The sequence below is a fragment of the Notolabrus celidotus genome, chromosome 5 (assembly GCF_009762535.1).
Source record: "Notolabrus celidotus isolate fNotCel1 chromosome 5, fNotCel1.pri, whole genome shotgun sequence".
NCBI lineage: Eukaryota > Metazoa > Chordata > Actinopteri > Labriformes > Labridae > Notolabrus > Notolabrus celidotus.
Window position 1 is genome coordinate 9,710,258 of NC_048276.1, and position 15,348 is coordinate 9,725,605.

Consider the following 15,348-nt stretch of genomic DNA (forward strand, 5'->3'; position numbering starts at 1 on the left):
ATGTTGTGTTTTCAACCCAACGACAGTCTAAGGTACTGTATTTTGGTCTAATTGGATCATTTGATGCACAATGCTAATGTGCTTTGCCATGGAGGTTGTTCCCAGCTTGCAAGACATTATTTTGCAGCATAACTTGCATTTTGCCTCCTCCTTCTGTTTTTCTTTGGTGAAATATAGCAGAATTTCAGACTTGCGGTTGACCAATACAGGATTTTTTTTTTTTTCTTGGGGGGGATTTTTTTGCCTTTAATGGATAGGACAGTTGAAGAAAGACAGGAAATACAGGACTATAGCTTCTGTATAATAATAAATAATAATACATTTTATTGATATAGCGCTTTTCAGGAACTCAAAGACACTGTACAACTGTTAAAATTAATACAAGCAAGGAACAAGGAACACAGATCAAACAAAACAACAGTACAATCACAAATTCAAATATAACTTAAAAAGGTGAGTTTTTAAAAGAGATTTGAAATCTGAAGGATCAGAGCAGTTTTGGATATGGGAGGGGAGTGAGTTCCAGAGGGTGGGGGCGGCTATGGAGAAGTCCCTCCAGGTTCGGTACTTGGTTCTGTGAGGTAGAGACAGGAGGTTAGCATGTGAGGAACGCAGGTTACGGGAAGGAGTGTGATGGTGGAGTAGGTCAGTGAGGTAGGAAGGGGCCTGGTGGTGGAGGGCTTTGTATGTGTTGCATGCTTAAACCGCTAAGCCAACGTCGCCCCCAAAGCCGTATTTTTAACTGCCAGTGCCAAAGCCAATAAGAGAGTAGACTGACTGATGAATAATTCTAATATCACGTTTTGTTGTTGATGTTTTTTGCACTTAATAAAATGTAACAATTTAATAACAACAATAACATCCATTACTCCATGCACATCACAATCTAATGTACTCAATTTTCTTGGCCATTAAAACGTTGAATGTTTTTTTAATCAATGAAAAAAACGTTGTGCTATAGATTTGAGAACATGACAGATATTGATCAGAAGCAATTCTAAACTGCATCATTCTATATCATAACAGAATATCTATTCAAATCCAACCAGCAACTCTTTTAGATTTGATATGATGTCATTTAGGATAGGAAACATGTCTTATCATTGAGGGGAAGATTCCTCGATAGCAGCCACACTGATGAGGCTGCCTGCACTGTCTGCAGACATTACTTGTTGATTTGTTTAATCGTCCTTATAAAGGTATCTGCCAATGCTGATTATTTCAAAATGTCAAAATTAGCTTGATTTATTGGCCCATCTCTACTTCAGACATCTTCATACATTTGTGAGTGTATGACTCTGAATTCTTCTTATTGTACTTCCATCCCTGTTGGCTAGCAACTCAATTTCATTCAAAAACTTTATTTGACATTCAATATTATTTGTGCATCAATGATTTCAGTGACATGACCTGACTTGACTCATATAATACCATTACGTCTTGGCACCTTTGAGAGTCGACAGCAGAATCAATAAGCTACAATGTCAGTATTTTTTGAGTTGGAAATGTGTAACTAGGTCCTTAAAAGAACTGTGCTTCGATCCCCAGCTCTACATAATACACTGCTTTGTTCAGTTCCTTCAAATAATTTTTGTTGAAATGTCTTTTTTGGTGTCCTGAATTTCCCCTTAACCTGATTTTTCTTCTTCAACTCGTTTCAGTTTTCTCCTATTTCCCTAAATTAAGTTTGAAAGCCCAGATAAGAAGGGTGAACTGGGTGCTTTCAATCAGAGCCGAATATGTGGGCATGTAATGTCTCCAGCTAGTGTGTTCACACTTCTCATTTTTACTCAAAATGTAACACACCCTGTGGCTGAATTTCATTATGCCTGTGTCAATGAAAAGATGTGAATTTCTGTCTGCTTGCTAATGGGGCTCTCTATGTGATTGTTGGACATCAGTGGAACACAGTGTGTCTAGAAAGATGCTCTGTTTCAGTGGATTTTGTCCTGATTTTCTGTTGAAAACTGACTGTTGATACAGTGCTTTGATGTCAATCACTTGTATTTTAAGTTAGCTTTAGAACTGCATCTGATTTGAGAATATCTTCGAGGTCAGGTATCTTGATTTAGCTTATTCTCTGAATCACAGCAGGCAGAAAACTACATCACCCCAGAACATAAATGTCAGCCCAGAAATACAAGGTAGAGTGGGATTAGATTTTTTTCACATGAGAGATAAGTGGGTAAGATGGCCCCTGTGATAATGACAGTGGCACAGGATGATTTTGGACAAGAGTGCATTTTCATGTGAAGATCAGATTGCAGCCCCCTCATGTATGGTGAAGGTCAACAACCGTATAAGTTTAGATAAAAAAAAGATCAGAGAGATGGCCGAGAGGAAGAATTAGACTCCTGAGAGGCTTACTTCACTGATACAATTCAGTACAACACACACACAACAATGGTGCTATTTCTTATTCAAAGCTAGAGTTATAACCCTGAAACGGTTACTGTTATAAAATGAGACCTCCCAGATCTGGCTGATTTTAGGTGGATGGTTTATTTCTGAACTCGGGGTATTCTTCAAATTTAAAGAGCAAAACTTCCCATGAATAGTTTCAAAATACTCAGAGCTCTTCACAGTTCATCAAAAATGTAGCTGTTAAGGTTGATCCAGTTAGGTTTGTTAAAATGAATTTGTTCATTATTTGAAAAATGAATGGAACTTAACATTAAGATTAATGTTAAAATCTGTTAACAGTTCCACACCAGTTCTAAATCATGAAGCTAATTGCACTAATAATATTCAAGAGCGAAAATGCCCACAGAGATCTTCTACATCTTTCATAAAGTCTCTCCTCTCCATGGCAGGTATTAGCCAACAGGATACAGATAAGTCAAAAGTGTGATACATTTTCACGTGAAAATGACAATAAGGTTCATATGTGTATATGTATGTATGTATGTATGTATATAGGTGTATGTGTGTGTATGTATGTGTGGGTGTATGTGTGTGCATGTATATATATATATATATAGAGAGAGAGAGAGAGAGAGAGAGAGAGAGAGAGAGAGAGAGAGAGAGAGAGAGAGAGAGAGAGAGAGAGATGTGTGTGTGTGTAACTGGTTATTATCTAAATAGATCTTTCAGTTTTGCAATCCTATTTAAGTACTTACAAGGTTATTGCTGTTAAAAATGTGTGTCCTTAAATAGTAGTCATGTTAATAATTTAAGACTAAAGTTCACAGTACAGAAGCCTGTGGCTGCATTTTTTAGAACTGTTTACACACGGCACCAGGCCACACTTTTGTTTGTTATACCACTACCTAATGTATGTTGGGCTGTTCCTTGTACTCCCTGATTTAATATGTGGCCAAAACGTTATCTGGTCAGGATTGTACATTTCTTGTGAATTTTTTATGTCTTTGTCAGGAGAGGAGAGGGGGGAAGTTCAAAGGAGCTTTAAAAGAGAAAAAATATATATATATATATATATGAGTGCTGTTTTCGCCTAAACAAAAGTCAAGTTTTACTTCAATGTGTACCTGTTGTAAGGAATGATAATATGTAAACTGAAATGTGAAGAATGTTTTTTTTCGCAACACTCAAAAGAAAAGAAAATGACAATAAGACAAGATAAGATAAGACAAGATAAGATAGTCCTTTACTCGTCCCACAACGGGGAAATTCAAGTGTCACGGTAACAAGGGAGAAAAAATGTATAAAGCAAACAAGAGCCTATAAAGTAACAATTATTAAAAAGTTATTAGCAATTAAATTAAATCAATTGACCTAAATAGAACTGAATGACAAAAATGGCCTCAAATGTTGAATGGGGATGTGTTTTTTTTAACCTTGACAGGTCGCACGCAGTCATGTTAGAATATTTTTCCAGGACATTTGACTTTCTCTCCCATTTTCCAGGTGTTTTCCAGAACTGGAAAACTGGTCAACTGTTTTCCAGGTAAAAAATAAGCATATCTTACAACATATATATATTATTGGTTATAGAGTCTGACCACTGCAGGGAGAAAAGAGCTGCGGTGTCTCTCCGTGAGACATGATAGATAGACATGATAGACAGATGTCAAATAAAGCCAAATCAAATAGCAATTAAAGGTATGGATTATCGTTTTTCATATTCATGTCACGTTAAAAGTTAACAGAATAAGTAACGCTAATAAATCACGATTACCAGATTAACCAATTAATGGATGCGTGCTCAGCTCTTCAAATGCTTAAAGGATCATGAGGCTGGTAAATGGAAAAGGAAATGTCAACATACTTTAAGAGCAGTGGGGCAGAAAACTTCACTCAAATGGTCACATATCTGTCCCATTCTAATAATATATATCATTTTGTTTACGTAGCACCTTTTAAAATGTGTTAACACAGTGCTTTGACATGGTTATTCATTCTCAATAGCAGAAGCAGAACAAATACCATGTAAAATAAATATGAATGCAGGAGTCCAGCAAGTTTCACCTCTGCCTGTTGATGCTGTGGTAAAAATTGTACTTTTCTTTAGCATTCTAAGCTAGCAAACATTGTAATCTACATAACCACCCATTACCCCTTACATAACAAGGCCACAGAGTTGACATTACTTTGGATGCAGACCAAGTGGCAACCTCCGGTCTCAAAATATGAAGCCCATACTTCTGCATGGGCTTCATATTTTAAGACCAGAGGTTTCCGCTAAGGTGCTACAAGAAACTGCAATTCATCGAGAATCCGCTTGAGGCTGGCTGCAGAAACACCGCAAACCACATACACACCAATTCAAAAAAGACGATCTTTGCTGCATTAATAAACATGTTTACAGCCTGGTTAAAAAAAACGGCTTGGCTCTAAGTAGCTAATTGCTCTATTGGCACACACTGTACGGGGGTGAATTTTTTTCTAACGTGACGGTTCAGAAGATATTAAGATTAAGAGTTTTTGCCCAAATAAGGACATGACATTCAGCATTTCCAATATGGCTGCCGCCGTCAATTGGCTTAGAAACAGCGCTCAGGAACACATGGGTGACGTCACAGATACAATGTCCATTTTTCATACAGTCTATGATGCAGACCTATAAACCAGCTACAGTTTTAGAAAAAGATGGTTCCACATATTGGTCAGGGTTTCGCCCAATTATAGTGCTAATTTTCACCCATCCATGGTCCTGATGTAATCTGGGACATTCGAACTGTCAAATCATGAACTCCTCCTGTTTTTTAATTTCTTCTTTTGACAGCAGTGCAAAGTAAAACCAAGACTGGGAGCCAAAAGCAGAGCTAGTGATGGACATCTTGTAACGATACATTCCTGCCTTTTTCTCAAAACATGTTAATAATTTACTCTCTCTCCCAGCGGCGGGCTGAATACCAGGCCTACAGGCAGTAAGTAAACTGTAGCTGCTACTTTGGATGATGCAACTGGGGGATTTTGCCCTCCGGTGCAATGCTGGAAGTCCAAAGGGAGTAACCTGGTAAAGATGACGAAAATATGTTTCCACACACGCCTGGAGCATCTGGGTCAGGTGTTTGAAAGTATGTAGATTCAAGATGCTAACTGTGTGTAGAAATTTGCATATGTATTTATGTCTATCAGATTTCTGTGGTTGCATTTTGATACTTGTGAATTTGAAGGAAAGGTAAAAGGAAGTGCAGTTTCACCCACTTTTACATTCAGATGGTTTTCCAACAGCATGTGTCATTATGTGTAACACTAAACAGCATATACTTATTTTACTATCTCCTAACAATTATTACTCATAAACCTCAAACTACAATACAAGACATCTGAACCATGATTAGACAATCTATAATGCTCAAACTTAGAGTATCACACTTCAGCAGAAAAAGAAAAGATTGTGACAAGACAGAGGGTAAACATGACCTGTCACTGAATTTAAATTGAGATCATAATGAGTCTCATGCATGATATTTTGAAGAATTTCCTCTGCAAAACAACAACACAAAATGTGATAATGGTGAACAACCTAAACAATGTTCATGTCTGTCCCCTTAGATTTAGTCGCCTCCATTCTTATCACTCACAGCTTTCTCTGGAAACCTGTGTGTAAGACTCGTCTGAAGTATGTGTGATATTCGAACTTCTCGCCACATATTCTCCTACTCTTTTTTTTTTTGTAAATGCCAGATTTTGAGTGGGAACTGGAGTATGCATGGTTCTATGAAAACGTATTGTTTGTACATCTGGCTCATTGTATTTGCAGTCAGACAGACTGAGCACTTACATTGTTGCATTTCAGCAGGATGACAGTGGATGATACCACTTCAGATGTATTCTAAAGCAACAAAAACCGGCTGTATAAATACGAAGACTTCAACTGGGTCACTTGTTTATCATCTCTCTGATTTTAATGATTAGATTATCTTGGTTTTTTTTACAGTGTTTTATGTCTCTATAAGTATTTCTAAAGTGTCTTGTGTGTTTTACTTTGATTACTTTATTGTATTTATTATTTGTTAGTGTTTTATTGGCCTTAAAGTATTTTTTAAAGTGTCTTCTGTTTTTTTATTATGATTGTTTTATTGTATTTTATTTATTTAGTATTTTTTACAGTGTTTTTATGTGTTTTTATGTATGTTATATAGCATCCTCTGTTTTTTTATTTTGATTATTTTATTGTGTATTATTTTACTTATTTTGTTAGTGTTTTTATGTATGTTTTAAAGCATCCTCTGTTTTTTACTGTGATTATTTTATTCTATATTATTTTACTTATTTTTTACAGTGTTTTTATGTGTCTTTATGTATGTTTTAAAGCATCCTCTGTTTTTTTATTGTGATTATTGTATTGCATATTATTTTACTTATTTTTTACAGTGTTTGTATGTGTCTTTAAGTACTTTTAAAAGTGCCTTATTTGTTTTTATATGGTTATATAATTGTTTTTATTTGTATTTATTTTTTTAACTTTTTACAGTGAGTTATGTTCTTTTTGTTTTAACTTATTTTATATCACTCTGCAGCACTTTGGTAAACTCTATGGTTTTAAAAATGTTCCATATACATAGTGGATTGGATTGGGTATCTAAAAAGAAAAAAAAATGGATTTGAGCAGATTAAGAGAATAGTTTGACTATATACATATTTTGGTCTTTAATTGAGTCTACTATCAAAGCAGCTAAACTTGGACCTGCATGTAACACGAAAAGAAATACATAAATGTATGTCTGCATAAAACAGAGGCTCTTGCTGGATAGATAATTCATGAAATGCATTATGCAGTTGAGTGCACACCTGGCTGCACCCACTTGGACGATCTGTGGACACTCCATGCAGCACTCAGGGGATCACTGCATGAGGATGGATATATATTCAGAATTTGGTCAAGCAAAAATGTCAAGTCTTTCCCCTACTTGTGGAGTTTTGTAGCCGACACATACTGGATGTTGTTAAATTTGTGATGGTCACTTAGACACATTTCCTCACTCTGTTATAACTCGTCTTTAAAGTTGCTGTAAATCAGCTTAAAGCCTGTAAATATATCTGCTCTTTGCAAGTGCAGTCACATAACCTCAAGTGTCTTTGACTTTCTTCTTTTGTCATGCTCTTTAAATCATTTTAGATGTGCTTTTATGGGACCTCAACACATCTTGTTTCTTCTCTAGCTTTAGAGGAGACACTTGGCAGACAGAGGCATGGTGTCCTGTTCAAATGTTCAACAGCTGGTCAGAAATAGAATGGAGGATTAGGGCCACATTATGGATTTTCAGAATAAAATCCTAATAAAGGCAAACATTTATAAGGAGAAAGTCATAAGAAAAGGTGGTACATTTATGAGGAAAAAATAGAGTAAAGCTTTATAATTATGAGATAAAAATCATACATTTTTGAGAATGAAGTTTGATGTTTTACAAGAATAAAGTTGTAATTTTATGAGAAAGAAGTCATACTTACAGACTACAGTTAATGTATAGAGGCAGCTTTTTATCATTAGGGACCATGCCTGTGGAATACCCTACCTGAAGATCTGAGGGCTGCACAGAGCATAAACATTTTTAAGAGCAAACTCAAGACCTACCTTTTTAGTCTCGCCTTTAACTGAGTTTTATTCTTATAACAGTTTCATTTATTTATTTATCATCTAGTTCAAATTTTAGTCACTTTTTATTCTACTTTATATATTTTTTTTAAGTGTAGCATCTTATGCTCTTTTGATGGTTTAATATTGTAGTGTTTTATTATCTTAGAGATTTATTTTATTTTGGTGATTTTAATTTATTGTGTTGCTTTTAACATCTTATTTTACCTCATTAAGATATCATGAGAGCGTTTCCTCAGTTCGTTCAGCAACTTCTTACTATTATTATTATTTTTTGTATTTATTTATTTTATTTTCATTGTTTTTATAATTATTGTTGTATATATTGTGTTCTTCACTTTAGGATTGTGGGTGGGTTTTGGGGTCGGGGGTGGGTTGGGATTAGGATTTGGGGGGTCTTTTTATTTTTATTTTTTTGTACAGCACTTTGTGTTACAATATCATTGTATGAAAAGCACTTTATAAATAAAGTCTGGTTGATTGATTGATTGATTGATTGATTGATTGATTGATTGATTGATTGATTGATTGATTGATTGATTGATTGATTGATTGATATATGTTAAATAAAATATAGGCGGATATCAGAAAAGCAGCCAGCTGCGTGCATTAAAATATGGAACATGAATCATCTTGTGAAGTTTTACTCAACAGCTGAGGATAGACAGTGGTTTCAGAAGTACAGTCATGGCCAAAAGTTTTGAGAATGACACAATTATTAATTTTCACAAAGTCTGCTGTTTCAGTTTTTATAATGGCAATTTGCATATACTCCAGAATGTTATGAGGAGTGATCAGCTCAACTACAATTAATTGCAAAGTCCCTCTTTGCCTTGAAAATGAACTTTATCACCAAAAACACATTTCCACTGCATTTCAGCCCTGCCACAAAAGGACCAGCTAACATAATTTCAATGACCCACAGGTGTCACACACATTAACACAGGTGTGGGTGTTGATGAGGACAAGGCTGGCGATCAATCTGTCATGATTGAATGACTGGACACTTTAAAAGGAAGAGGGTGCATGACACCATTGTTCCTCGTCTGTTAGCCATGGTTACCTGCATGGAAACACGTGCAGCCATCATTGCATTGCACAAAAAGGGCCTAACAGGGAAGTTTATAGCAGCGACTAAGATTGCACCTCAGTCAACCGTCTATCGAATTATCAAGGACTTCAAGGAGAGAGGTTCAATTGTTGCCAAACAGGCTCCAGGACGCCCAAGAAAGTACAGCAAGCACCAGGACTGTCTCCTGAAGGTGTTACAGCTGCGGGATCGGGCCACCACCAGTGCAGGGCTTGATCAGGAATGGCAGTAGGCAGGTGTGAGTGCATCTGCACGCACAGTGAGGCGAAGACTTTTGGAGGAAGGCCTGGTGTCAAGGAGGGCAGCAAAGAAGCCACTTCTCTCCAGTAAAAACATCAGGGACAGACTGATATTCTGCAGAAGGTACAGGGACTGGACTGCTGAGGACTGGGGTAAAGTCATTTTCTCTGATGAATCCCCTTTCCAAATGTTTGGGGCATCTGGAGGAAGGCTTGTTCGGAGAAGACGAGGTGAGCGCTACCATCAGTCCTGTCTCTTGCCAACAGTGAAGCATCCTGAGACCATTCATGTGTGGGGTTGCTTTTCGGTCAAGGGAGTGGGCTCTCTCACAATCTTGCCTAAAAACACAGCCATGAATAAAGAATGGTACCAGAACGTCCTCCGAGAGCAACTTCTCCCAATCATCCAGGGGCAGTTTGGTGATGAAGAATGCCTTTTCCAGCATGATGGAGCACCTTGCCATAAAGCAAAAGTCATAACAAAATGGCTCGGGGAACAAAACATGAAGATTTTGGGCCCTTGGCCAGGAAACTCCCCAGATCTTAATCCCATTGAGAACTTGTGGTCAATCCTCAAGAGGTGGGTGGACAATCAAAAACCCACAAATTCTGACAAACTCCAAGCATTGATTATGCAAGAATGGACTGCCATCAGTCAGGATTTGGTCCAGAAGTTGATTGACAGCATGCCAGGGAGAATTGCAGAGGTCTTGAAAAAGAAGGGTCAACACTGCAAATATTGACTTATTGCATGAATTCTGTGTAATTCTCAATAAAAGCTTTTGATATTTATGAAATGCTTCTAATTGTATTTCATTATACCATAGAAACATCTGACAAAAACACCTAAAAACCCTGAAGCAGCAGACTTTGTGAAAATGTAATATTTGTGTCATTCTCAAAACTTTTGGCCATGACTGTATGCCCAATTAGCCTGCTCTTCTTCATAATAGAGAGTGCTGTGCACAAGTTATTCAAAATCCTGATTCTTATGACAGTGTGGTGCTGATGTTTAAAACAATTGAGTATTCAGAAACCTGTACTAAAGCAGGAACGGGCTAAAATGAAAGCACTCATTGAACACGCTGATATTTTGGGGATTTCAACGGCTCAATTTGTAACTCATGAACAGGAACGTGAGCCTAGTTCACATTGAAGACTCTGAATGATCGCTCACATTCCAGGAAGATCCAAGAGCTACTGTGTTTTACGGCAGTGGAAGTGGGATTTACAGCACCCTGCAGGTGAACATTTAAAGGAGTTTTATGAACGAATCAGGACAGATCCCAATGGGCTAAAAGCTTGGATGGTTTGAGAGAGGTGTATTTTTTTGAGGATGGAGAATAATTCACTTCTTGTGTTTGTTTTCTCAGTGTTTCTTCAACCTTAGCCCTTTTATTTTAGTGGATGTGAAAACCCCTTAACCCACATCATCTTTTAAGGAACACATTGTCCCTGTGCATTTGGGTGTTAAAGTCTAACGACCAAATTCCACCAGAAGTGTCCGGTCCATCTCCGATCAGTCATGGCACTGGAGTTGATAGGTTTCTTTTCCAGTAAATGTGTCAACTTCCACTGGATCTGCTCCGTTGTGTTCTGGCTGCGTCTCTGATCCTGGACGCGGAAGCCCTTCTGGATAAAATACACTACCCTTCTGTATTTACCGAATGCTGGAGAACAGAATAAAACACACTGTGTTATTGCCAGATCGTTTTTCACTTAACTACAACAGCAAACTCTCATAATGAGCGGAGCCAGGCCTGGAGTCAACAGGTCAGAGGTTTTCAGAGGCCAATAAAGACAACATTGATGAGGAGAGGAGGAGGAGGATATTCATTAATGCAGTAATTACCATGGGAAGACCTTAGTCACATGACTCTGGTGGGCCAGCTGGAGTCATATGCAACTGATGTGCATTTAAGACATTTTTACATGTAAATGTATGACTTTAGTCTCATGAATTACAACTTTATTAACCAGATCTAATCCAATTTGTTTGTACTGGGCCAAAATATTGTGTCTTATAAAAAAATAGAGGAGTGAGACTTTTTTTTTCTGCAGTAAAATGTTCCAAAGAGGCAAATTATCCCAGTCAGAGATTATGGACTGGAAAACAGAGTTGTTCACCTCGAACACAACTGTCTACTGAGACCTCACTGTCCTTTTCGTTCCCAGCCACTCATAGTGTACCACAGAACACCATTTTCTCTCTGAAAATAGTCCTCCTTTCACAACATACACACACAAATCTGGAACCACCACTGATAATGGCGTTCCTTTGCCAGGAGACAATGAGGAAAGAGGAGTTCATACCCATCGCTACAGCAATGCTTTTTTGGAGCCTTGGTGCTTGTGGGCTTTTACAGGCTACATTTAGTCTCATGCCAATCACACTGTGTTGTAATATAATCCACATTACACTCATACACATGTTATGAATTATTAACTTGTGAACTTTTCACATTTCAATGTTTACTCAAGTCTTACATGTGGGGAATGTAAAGTTGAATCTTGACTGAACTCAAACATTTGCATACCTGTTGGTCTGACGCGATAATATGTGTTTATCTATAAAGCTCATAAATGTTTTAGTGTGTCTTTATTAACCCATTAATGTCACATTTCTGTAAACTTACATCCAAGTCCACCAAGAGAACATCCACAGATTGAAAGCAGACACTGCTATGGATGTGCCAGACTCCAGCAACAACAACTACTACTACTATCTATCTCATCACTATCATCTCTCCTCTATCCCTCTTTCCAACCCCAACTCGGTCGAGGCAGATGGCTGTTTCACATGAGTCTGGTTCTGCTCGAGGTTTCTACCTGTTAAAGCTGGGGTTGGAAGTCAGATTGGGTACACTTTTTGTTATACTGGTCAAAATTATCTTTATGTCCCGATGGCAGTCAAACACATGTCATGTTTCAGGTCTGAGTGACCCTGCCCTACGTTTGAACTTCTGGGAAGTCTTAACATTTCTAACTCCAATGACTTTATACAGTTACACAATGATACCAAACCTCCAATAATACTGACTTTCCTAATACTATCTACAGCTGGAGTAAACCTGGGAAAACAGCAACCAATCCCTGCCATCAGGAGCCAAAATATGAAACCAATCAAATCCCATCCTGCCGTTCTGCCTTCCTCCTGGCGTACATTTCAAGTTTGTTTGTGTTTGTAACTTTCTCTATGATAATGTTTTGGTGTTTTCTTACCGCTGAGTGAGACATGAGTTGACGTAGTGCAAAACACAAACAATGTGCTGAGGACCAGTTTATGGTCGCGAAGTAGCGGGGCGTTGTTTTGGAGGAGCTCCGAGGGGAGGGGTTAGACGGAGTCCTGAGGAAATGCTACATTCAAATTCATGCTTACCTTGACTACCAACCCTCGCTTTAAAGGAAGTTTGTCCATGCCGCTGTAACATGCTAAATGCTGCAAAGTGCACTGCTCGTGGTTGATTAAGATGAGATCAGACTGAGTCCTCTCTGTAAGATAGGACTGGATCTTATCCTGTCTTGATGTTGGGTCTTTGTTAATATCATAACATAGAGTATGATCTGGACCTGCTGTTTGTAAAAGCGTCTTGAGATAATGTTTGTTGTTATTTGGTGCTATACAAATAAAGATTGACTGATTGATTGAAGAAAAAAACACTTGTTACATTTCCCTCTTTTTCTTCTTTTTTCTTGTAATCCCTCTGTCATCACTCTGTCACTGCTGTCCTTCTCTTACTTCCCCCTTACTCTAAAGTTCCCACCTGTTCCTATCGTTCCCCCCCCTCCCTCCTCTGAGGATGTCTGCGCCTGACACTGATTTCCTAACCCCTCTCAACATAAAACACCACACTAATTTTAAGAGAAACGTAAAACCGGAGGTTGTGAAAACAAGTGGGCACCTGAGGCGCGGCGCAGTGGGCTCAGTTGCAGCGTGTTAACTCACACTTGAATGCTTTGCTACCATTTGGCTGCATTCGTGTTTCCAGAACGGCCTCGGGCTAAAACGTTCCCATATTGACACATGGTGTTTTAAAACCGGTTCAAATTTCTGCCTTTCATCTAGCAGCCATAGAAAGAGTGTCTGCTTGATAATAAGATAGTACAAGTGGTTCTGAGGAGAGAAGGATCAGAGGAAAATATAAGGGTGCTGCATGAAGTGTGCAAACAGAACAGCTTGGTCACAACTGTAATTAGAACTCCACTAGTATTAAGTTTTGTTGAATTTAATGAAAATAGCCTTAAATAATCAGCTGGTTTGAGTTTCTACCCTATCATTTAGAGGTTTTTCTAAGTAATCTTGGATAATACAGCTTAAAAACAAAAAGACTTCCAACACTTCCTACCTTTAACTCAGACTACTTCAGTCTTACTTTGCACAGAGACTCCACTTCCACTAAAATGCTGTTAGAGCTTTGTGCCCTCAGCAAGAAAATACACCAACAACTCCAGACAGCCGTCCTGAGTGTTTGATGTACAACCCCACTTGAAAAAAACTCATTGTTATCAAGGTGTTCAACCTGAAGAAGAGCAGCTGCCAGTCAGTTTGATGTATCCACTAGCTCCAGTTGTAGTTCTATTCAGAGCTGAAGATATTTGAACGACCCCGAACCTGACCCAACCCGACCTGACCTGACCAGACCCGACGGTCGTGTCATAATATCTGTCATTTTACACGGGCTCGGGCTTGCGCGGTCAATGAGTGATCAGGTGAATCTGGACTCCCCTCAGCAAGCAGTCAACGGCACGAGCACTGGCTCACGCGTAAAGTGATAATGCAGGACCTCTATAAGATCGCATCATTCCTCTGGCGAAAATTGAACCAGCTGAGAATGTTGTCACACTCAGACAGGGAGGCCGTACATGCTCATGCCCACACTCTTCTGCAAGCTATGCACGGTGCTGCAGGTGCACGATGAGATGTGGAGACTCGAGACCCAGAGCTCTCCAGAGACGAGCACACTCATCCTCTGGCCAAAAGAGTGAATTTTGAGGAGTGGGAAAACGTACAGCAAGCTGACTGGGAAGACAACGAGGTATCCCGCTACATTAAAACGACTGTCATGGAAGATAAAACTGATGTTCTTGGCTAGTGGAAGATCAAGAGACAATCCTACCCAAAACTTGCAAAATTAGCCAGAGCAGTAATGAATAATGTCGGGGCAGTCGGGCTGTAAACGGGTTCGGACAGGTTCGGGCAGAATTCTGTCTGGCTCGGGTCTGGTCGGGTCTAACTTTTAAGGCCCGATTACAGCTCTACTTCTGTTTGTTCTGGATACTTACAAACACTGCTCAGTCTGCTCTTGACACATAGCTTAATAAAAGAAGCTTTTATCTTAACTATGAATTATAAAAACTTCTAATTTGTCATGCATGTATGCTAAAGTAAGTGTTATGTATATGTGTGTTTCTGCTGTTGGCTTGTGCCACCCTTGGAAAAAAGGCGTTATCTCACCAAGAGTTATGATAAAGGTTTTATATAAGGTCAAATCTTCTGTACTTGCCCTTGTGTAGTTGGTTTGTGTATGAACCCTCTTCTGAAAGTACCCTCAGACATATTTCACACCATTTTCAGCTTTCTGTCACACTGTTCCATTGACACCATCTTAATCATCTTTAGTCTTTAGCCATGAAACCTTATTTCTCCTGCCCCGGAGCGGCAGATAGCCAGCCTGTCTGGTCACAGGAACTGTGTAAGAATCAAAAGAGATTTTGCTCTTATCCTGTCTGGACACCAAAGTGGGAGACAAGAGGGGAGCTTTTTCTGGGAAAATTCAACACAACAGAATGAGCAGCCCTGCATGAAATCCAATCAAAACTGACTGCAGCTGGTTCCCTGTTGCCTACGTAAGTCCAGACACTTTACAAGAGATCTGTGCAGCATGGTGATGCTTAAAGCAGGAACACACAATAGCCTCTGGTTTATACTGTGAAGCGCATCTCTTCTTTTCAAGACTGATCTGGTTCAAACTTTGATGGCTTTGATCCGATTCAGGGTTTATTGAAATACAGAA

The 15,348-nt window shown here is 38.6% G+C and overlaps 1 long non-coding RNA gene across 1 annotated transcript in view; it reads right to left on the reverse strand.

Annotated features, from left to right (window-relative positions):
* Positions 1 to 468: 468 nt before the first annotated feature.
* The window catches only part of LOC117813141, a 47,242-nt gene continuing 32,362 nt past the window's right edge, over positions 469 to 15,348 (reverse strand). The window contains exon 4 of the long non-coding RNA XR_004631325.1: positions 469 to 574. This is a non-coding gene — a long non-coding RNA (uncharacterized LOC117813141). The remainder of the gene's footprint in view (positions 575 to 15,348) is intronic.